The sequence below is a fragment of the Rutidosis leptorrhynchoides genome, chromosome 4 (genome assembly GCF_046630445.1).
Source record: "Rutidosis leptorrhynchoides isolate AG116_Rl617_1_P2 chromosome 4, CSIRO_AGI_Rlap_v1, whole genome shotgun sequence".
Classification (NCBI taxonomy): Eukaryota; Viridiplantae; Streptophyta; class Magnoliopsida; order Asterales; family Asteraceae; genus Rutidosis; species Rutidosis leptorrhynchoides.
The window spans coordinates 209,462,314-209,472,176 of record NC_092336.1 but is presented as its reverse complement, the minus strand read 5'-3'; positions in this window follow the sequence as shown (position 1 = coordinate 209,472,176).

Genomic DNA, 9,863 nt, shown 5'->3' with positions numbered 1-9,863 from the left:
CCAGCTTTGGCTCTTTGTTTGCCGACGATTTATAAATATATTATAATATATATATTAATTTTAAGAATTAATTATATATTGTATTATATTTATATACATAGTTAACTTGTAATTTTTAGTCCGTTGCGTCGAGCATTGAGAGTTGACTCTGGTCCCGGTTCCGGATTTTCGAACGTCCTTGCGTACAATTTAATATCTTGTACTTTGCGTTTTGAATCTTGTACTCTTGTAATTTTGAGACGTTTCTTAACGATAATTGGAACCTCTTTGATTGTCTTTTGTACTTTTGAGCTTTTTGTTCGTTTGCGTCTTCAATTCATCGAATCTGTCTTTTGTCTTCATCTTTTTATTATTTAAACGAGAATCACTTCTAAATAGGACAATTGCAACTAAAAGCTTATCTTTTTTGAGGAATAATGCTATGAAATATATGTTCATTTTTAGCATTATCATAACACCCCAAAACTTTTGTCCCAGACACGAAGTTAATAAAGGTATATATATATATATATATATATATATATATATATATATATATATATATATATATATATATATATAGGGTACGTGGATTGTTCGAGGCATGGTTTAAGTGTTTAAATGGGCATGTACGTTGCATAAATGAAGAGAACGAAGCGTGTACGAGTGGAAGGGTGTTTATACAAGAAAAATAGTCAAAACACGTTCATTGTCGCGACGTGGAGGGATTGGTCACGGCGCGACATTACAAGGGTTTCAGATTTAGAAGACACGTAAATAGGATACCAGACTATGTTGTATGTCGCGGCGCGAGGAAAGGAGGCCGCAGCGCGGCGCTCCTGGTTAGCTGATTCCGAATTTTGTAATTTTAAGGGTGTTTAGGGGCATTTTGGTCATTTTGCGTGTGTGCCAGATTTGAGATCTTAAATCTCATCCACTCATCTCATTTCCCTTATTTCTTTTTCATTTTCTTCTTCATTTTTCTCTCAAAACTCTAACACCTCAAATCATTCAGAGGGATTTTTGGAAAGGAAGAAGCGGGATTCGATCGAAAGCATAAGAGGCAACTTTGTTCTCCTCGTTCTTAGCTACAAGGTGATACTAGCGGTAAGCTCTAACTCCGAAATTCGTTTTTGTGTTCAACATTCAAATTTAGGGCTTTTGATTGTATGTTCGTAAATGGAACCCCACTAGTTGTTAATGGAAGATAATAACTAGGACTCGGGCTTAAAATTGTTGAAGGCGGGTTTTGGTTTGGTAAACTAATTAATCAAGTTTAATGCTTACAAATGAGTGTAATCACTAGTGTTTAGTGATTATTGAAACAATGGAAGCCATTTGTGTACATTTGGTTGACTAATTTTGAATAGAGTCAAAATTAGGGTTTGTTGGTGATTTCGGTTTGATTGTTGATTGAGTAAGTTTATAAACTTAAAATGAGTTAAGTTAAAGTATAAACTTGAGTTAATGGCGTTTTAAAGTCAAAACTAGCAAATGGTGAGATGTTGACTTCTTAAGGGTCAAAATGGGTTTTGGGCAAATATGTGAGTTAGTTTGTGTTTTATGGCTAAATGTGGTGTCTTTGGGTATTCCAGGGACGCGGGAACTAGTCTCGTTAGTTTCGAACCTTCGTGTAGCATTAAAGTGCAAAAGGGTGTGATTTGCACTTGTTCATTTGGGTAGGTCGAGAGTCCAAATGAGTTTGTATTGTTGTTTATGTGATAAATGGAATAGGTACATTCCATTAGCGACTTGCGGGATTAGATTGCACTTCATCAAGGCGTTTAAGGTGAGTGTAAATTTACTATGCACATGTGTATGTGTAAAATGGGTGCGTGTGTGTAGAGTGACCCTTGCTTGGGTTTACTCTATGTTTGTGTGGGACAATGGACTCATCTTGTGCTTCGGGTTCATGTGATACGCTTATGCGTTTTGATTTTTTACCCTTCGTGTGGTGATTTGGCTTGCGTTTTGGATAGCCCTTTTGGCGATGGGTTGCTAGCATTTGTTGTTGAGGAATGAATCTCGATTAGTGCGGATTCATGATGACTCGGGTAGTTCGGTTATCTTGGTGATGAGGAGGTGAATTTCGGGTTGTGCGAATTCACTAAGGCTCGGGTAGTTCGGCCAACCCTTGTTGTAGAAGTGGTGAAGGAAGTGAATCTCGGGTAATGCGAATTCACTAAGGTCCGGGTAGTTCGACCAACCTTCATGTGGTTTGGGGTTAACCTTATTGTTGTTGATTATATTTATTGTATACGTGTATATACTTATTGTTGTGTTGTAGCTAATCTTGTGGCGTTAGCTTGGTGATTACGTAGCGTGTAGCTACCTTGTGTATGTTTTTTTTGTAGTTTTTTTATCATGCGAAGACGGTATGTGTTTATTTTGATGCTTGGTTATGCGTATCCATTTTATGCATATGTATGTGTATAATATCTTTACATTCAATAAGCATTAGCTTACCCTCTCGTTGTTGATATTTTTATATATTCGTGTGATGGCGGCTCGGGTAAGCATGGAGATTAGAGATCTTGGTTAAGTTGCTTTAGAAGATCTTGCTTTTGGACTCGATTAGGATTGGATAGCGTAGTCCTAATCACCATGCTCGGTTTTGTGTAAAAGTAAAATAGTCGGGTCGTGTTTGCCCGTTCGGATATTTAAACTATGTATTAAATGTTTTAAAAGTTTATTGAACTTATTATTTGTGTTAAAAACGTTTTCGGAAACATAATTGGGACCTAAATATTAATGTATTAACGAAAAAATTTTATTGGTCGGTTTAAATACGCGTTGTGTTGTTTCAATAACCGAGAACCACTTCACCCGACCCGCACCCATCCTACACATACATATGCACATAGGATATTACCACTCACCTTGTCATATTGAATAATGCAACCGAACAATTCCGCAACTCGCCAATGGAAAGTACCTATTCCATTATCACAATACAAACAACACAATTAGGGTGGATTTACAAACCAACTCAATCGACACTTAGTGCAATTTCTACCCAAATGCACTTCCAAGCATAAACCGCACCCAAACTAACCAATAATCACCAACACAAGTGAAAATGGTCCTAACGTGCCAATTAAAACCAAGCACAAGTGTTAAACACTCATCTTTCCCAAATTGACACACAAACCCTAATTTTGACCCATTTCAAAATTAATCTACCAAACACCCCCAAATGGGTTCCAATACTTCCATAATCACTAAACCTAGTGATTAAGCCCATTATCAAAGTCTAATCATGGCCAAAACGTCAACCAACCCGAAACCCGCCAAGTGACCACAATAACTAGTGACCATAAACCCACTTCATCATCTAAAAGGGTTTCACAACTAATCAAGCTCAAACCCTAACATGAATATCAATTATAACAAATGAAATTCGGAGTTTGAACTTACCAATACTACCACAACGTAGCCGTGAACAAGATGAACAACTTTAAAACCCGAGCTTTGGCGAGAATCCGACTCCTTCCTCTCCAAATCAAGCTCTCTCTCTAAACTCTTTCTCTCTCTAGATATGGATGAGAGTGTTTGTGTGGGTGAATGAGATGCACAAATGGCCAATGGATCAGCTTTGAAGGCTCCAAACCGACACCCAAGTGAAATTACCAATTTGCTCCTTTTTAAAACAAAACTAACAGCTGGCCCGTCAGCACATTTAGACGGCGTCCAGAATGTGGGACGGCGTCCAGTACAAAAGGACAGGACGGCGTCCAGTAATTGGGACGGTGTCCCATTAAACTAAAACAGGAAACAGGGTCTTACAAATACCCGGCTAATCCGAGAAAACTCTAGACTTCTGTAGGCGTAATCGGTTGCTCCTAATTCTCTATTGCTTCAATTTTCACCGGATCCACTTAAATCCCCTCTTTATTAACGATATGGCCAAGGAATTGCATTTCCCTTAGCCAAAATTCGCATTTAAAGAATTTGGCATAGAACTTCTCCCTTCGTAACGTTCTTAACACCTCACGCAAGTGATGTTCATGTTCCCTCATAACCTTAGAATAAACGAGTATATCATCAGTGAACACAATTACCGATTTTTCTAAAATTAAATGTCCCGTTCATTTTGATTATAAATGTTTCATATTAATTGATTTCGTCACGAGGTTTTGACCTCTATATGAGACGTTTTTCAAAGGCTGCATTCATTTTTAAAACAACCATAACCTTTATTTTATCGATAAAGGTTTAAAAAGCATTACGTATATTATCAAATAATGATAATCTAAAATATATCGTTTACACACGACCATTACATAATGGTTTACAATAAGAACATAATACATCAAAAATAAGTTTCTTGAATGCAGTTTTTACATAATATCATACAAGCATGGACTCCAAATCTTGTCCTTATTTTAGTATGCAACATCGGAAGCTCTTAATAATCACCTGAGAATAAACATGCTTAAAACGTCAACAAAAATGTTGGTGAGTTATAGGTTTATCCTATATATTATCAAATCATAATAATAGACCACAAGATTTCATATTTCAATATACATCCCATACATAGAGATAAAATTCATTCATATGGTGAACACCTGGTAACCGACATTAACAAGATGCATATAAGAATATCCCCTATCATTCCGGGAAATCCTTCGGACATGATAAAAATGAATTCGAAGTACTAAAGCATCCGGTACTTTGGATGGGGTTCGTTAGGCCCAATAGATCTATCTTTAGGATTCGCGTCAATTAGTAGATCGGTTTACTAATTCTTAGGTTACCAAGCAAAAGGCGCATATTCGGCTTCGATCATTCACCCATAAAATGTAGTTTCAATTACATGTGTCTATTTCGTAAAACATTTTTAAAACTGCATGTATTCTCATCCCAAAATATTAGATTTTAAAAGTGGGACTATAACTCACTTTCACAGATTTTTACTTCATCAGGAAGTAAGACTTGGCCACTGGTCGATTCACGAACCTATAACAAATATGTACATATATATCAAAGTATGTTCAAAATATATTTACAACACTTTTAATATATTTTGATGTTTTAAGTTTATTAAGTCAGCTGTCCTCGTTAGTAACCTACAACTAGTTGTCCACAGTTAGATGTACAAAAATAAATCGATATATATTATCTTGAATCAATCCACGACCCAGTGTATACACGTCTCAGGCTAGATCACAACTCAAAGTATATATATTTTTGGAATCAACCTCAACCCTGTATAGCTAACTCCAACATTATTGCATATAGAGTGTCTATGGTTGTTCCAAATAATATATATACATGGGTCGATATGATATGTCAAAACATTTGCATACGTGTCTATGGTATCCTAAGATTACATAATATATTAGAATACATGTATAATACAATATAAGTTAGCTAGGATATGATTTGTATAGAATTGTTAATATTTCCCGTAGCTACAAAATTCAAAAAATATCCAATTTTGTTTTACCCATAACTTCTTCATTTTGAATCCGTTTTGAGTGAATCAAATTGCTATGGTTTCATATTGAACTCTATTTTATGAATCTAAATAGAAAAAGTATAGGTTTATAGTCGGAAATATAAGTTACAAGTTATTTTTGTAAGAGGTAGTCATTGCAGTCGAAAAAACGACGTCTTGAAGACCATTTTGACAAACATATTTTCACTTTGAGTTTAACCATGATTTTAGGATATAGTTTCATGTTCATAAGAAAAATCATTTTCCCAGAAGAACAACTTTTAAATCAAAGTTTATCATAGTTTTTAATTATCAAACCCAAAACAGCCCGCGGTGTCACTACGGCGGCGTATGTCCGATTTTACGGTGTTTTTCGTGTTTCTAGGTTTTAAATCATTAAGTTAGCATATCATATAGATATAGAACATATGTTTAGTTGATTTTAAAAGTCAAGTTAGAAGGATTAACTTTTTTTTGCGAACAAGTTTAGAATTAACTAAACTATGTTCTAGTGACTTCAAGTTTAAACCTTCGAGTAAGATAGCTTTATATATATGAATTGAATGATGTTATGAACATCATTACTACCTCAAGTTTTGTGGATAAACCTACTAGAAAAGAGACAAATGGATCTAGCTTCAAAGGATCTTGGATGGCTTGAAAGTTCTTGAAGTAGAATCATGACACGAAAACAAGTTCAAGTAAGATTTCCACTCGAAAGAAGATTGTTATAGTTATAGAAATTGAATAAAAGTTTGAATATGAGTATTACCTTGTATTAGAAAGATATCTTAATGTAAATAAAAAAAATTTCTTGAGGTTGGATGATCACTCTACAAGATTGGAAGTAAGTTAGCAAACTTGGAAGTATTCTTGATTTTATGAAACTATAACTTGTAGAATTTATGAAGAACACTTAGAACTTGAAGATAGAACTTGAGAGAGATCAATTAGATGAAGAAAATTGAAGAATGAAAGTGTTTGTAGGTGTTTTTGGTCGTTGGTATATGGATTAGATATAAAGGATGTGTAATTTTGTTTACATGTAAATAAGTCATGAATGATTACTCATATTTTTGTAATTTTATGAGATATTTCATGCTAGTTGTCAAATGATGGTTCCCACATATGTTAGGTGATTCACATGGGCTGCTAAGAGCTGATCATTGGAGTGTATATACCAATAGTACATACATCTAAAAGCTGTGCATTATACGAGTACGAATACGGGTGCATACGAGTAGAATTGTTGATGAAACTGAACGAGGATGTAATTGTAAGCATTTTTGTTAAGTAGAAGTATTTTGATAAGTGTCTTGAAGTCTTTCAAAAGTATATGAATACATATTAAAAAACTACATGTATATACATTTTAACTGAGTCGTTAAGTCATCGTTAGTCGTTACATGTAAATGTTGATTTGAAACCTTTAAGTTAACGATCTTGTTAAATATTGTTAACCCAATGTTTATTATATCTAATGAGATGTTAAATTATTATATTATCATGATATTATGATATATTAATATATCTTAATATGATATATATACATTTAAATGTCGATACAACGATAATCGTTACATATATGTCTCGTTTCGAAATCATTAAGTTAGTAGTCTTGTTTTTACATATGTAGTTCATTGTTAATACACTTAATGACATGTTTACTTATCATTTATCATGATTAAACATAGTGTATCAATATCTTAATATGATTCATATGTATTTAGTAAGAAGTTGTTATAACGATAATCGTTATATATATCGTTTCGAGTTTCTTAATTCAATAAACTCAATTTTATGTATATAACTCATTGTTAAAATACCTAATGAGATACTTACTTATCATAATATCATGTTAACTATATATATAATCATATATATGTCATCATATAGTTTTTACAAGTTTTAACGTTCGTGAATCACCGGTCAACTTGGGTGGTCAAATGTCTATATGAAACCTATTTCAATTAATCAAGTCTTAACAAGTTTGATTGCTTAACATGTTGGAAACAATTAATCATGTAAATAACAATTTCATTTAATATATATATAAACATGGAAAAGTTCGGGTCACTACAGTACCTACCCGTTAAATAAATTTCGTCCCGAAATTTTAAGCAGTTGGAGGTGTTGACGTATCTTCTGGAAATAAATACGGGTATTTCTTCTTCATCTGATCTTCTCGTTCCCAGGTGAACTAGGGTCCTCTACGAGCATTCCATCGAACCTTAACAATTGGTATCTTGTTTTGCTTAAGTCTTTTAACCTCACGATCCATTATTTCGACGGGTTCTTCGATGAATTGAAGTTTTTCGTTGATTTGGATTTCATCTAACGGAATAGTGAGATCTTCTTTAGCAAAACATTTCTTCAAATTCGAGACGTCAAAAGTGTTATGTACTGAAATGTCCCGTTCTTATTGATTAAAAACGTTCCATATTAATTGATTTCGTTGCGAGGTTTTGACCTCTATATGAGACGTTTTTCAAAGACTGCATTCATTTTAAAACAAACCATAACCTTTATTTCATCAATAAAGGTTTAAAAAACTTTACGTAGATTATCTAATAATCATAATCTAAAATATCCTGTTTACACACGACTATTACATAATGGTTTACAATACAAATATGTTACAACAAAATAAGTTTCTTGAATGCAGTTTTTACACAATATCATACAAGCATGGACTCCAAATCTTATCCTTATTTAAGTATGCGACAGCTGAAGCTCTTAATAATCACCTGAGAATAAACATGCTTAAAACGTCAACAAAAAATGTTGGTGAGTTATAGGTTTAACCTATATATATATATATATATATATATATATATATATATATATATATATATATATATATATATATATATATATATATATATATATATCAAATCGTAACAATAGACCACAAGATTTCATATTTCAATATACATCCCATACATAGAGATAAAAATCATTCATATGGTGAACACCTGGTAACCGACATTAACAAGATGCATATATAAGAATATCTCCATCATTCCGGGACACCCTTCGGATATGATATAAATTTCGAAGTACTAAAGAATCCGGTACTTTGGATGGGGTTTGTTAGGCCCAATAGATCTGTCTTTAGGATTCGCGTCATTTAGGGTGTCTGTTCCCTAATTCTTAGATTACCAGACTTAATAAAAAGGGGCATATTCGATTTTGATAATTCAACCATAGAATGTAGTTTCACGTACTTGTGTCTATTTTGTAAATCATTTATAAAACATGCATGTATTCTCATCCCAAAAATATTAGATTTTAAAAGTGGGACTATAACTCACTTTCACAGATTTTTTACTTCGTCGGGAAGTAAGACTTGGCCACTGGTCGATTCACGAACCTATAACAAATATGTACATATATATCAAAGTATGTTCAAAATATATTTACAACACTTTTAATACATTTTGATGTTTTAAGTTCATTAAGTCAGCTGTCCTCGTTAGTAACCTACAACTAGTTGTCCAAAGTTAGATGTACAGAAAAAAAAATTGATATATATTATCTTGAATCAATCCACGGCCCAGTATATACACGTCTCAGGCTAGATCACAACTCAAAGTATATATATTTTCGAAATCAACCTCAACCCTGTATAGCTAACTCCCACATTACTGCATATAGAGTGTCTATGCTTATTCCAAATAATATATACACATGGGTCGATATGATATGTCAAAACATTTGCATACGTGTCTATGGTATCTAAAGATTACATAATATATTAGAATACATGTATAATACAATATAAGTTAGCTAGGATATGATTAATATAGATTTGTTACCAATTTTCACGTAGCTACAACAAGAAAAATTATCCAATCTTGTTTTACCCATAACTACTTCGTTTTAAATCCGTTTTGAGTGAATCAAATTGCTATGGTTTTATATTGAACTCTATTTTATGAATCTAAATAGAAAAAGTATAGGTTTATAGTCAGAAATATAAGTTACAAGCCGTTTTTGTAAGAGGTAGTCATTTCAGTCAAAAGAACGACTTCTTGATGACCATTTTGAAAAATATACTTCCACTTTGAGTTTAACCATGATTTTTGGATATAGTTTCATGTTCATAAGAAAAATTATTTTCCCAGAAGAACAACTTTTAAATCAAAGTTTATCATAGGTTTTAATTAACTAACCCAAAACAGCCCGCAGTGTTACTACGACGGCGTAAATCTGATTTTACGGTGTTTTTCGTATTTTCAGGTTTTAAATCATTAAGTTAGCATATCATATAGATATAGAACATGTGTTTAGTTGATTTTAAAAGTCAAGTTAGAAGGATTAACTTTTGTTTGCGAACAAGTTTGGAATTAACTAAACTATGTTCTAGTGATTACAAGTTTAAACCTTTGAATAAGATAGCTTTATATGTATGAATCGAATGATGTTATGAACATCATTA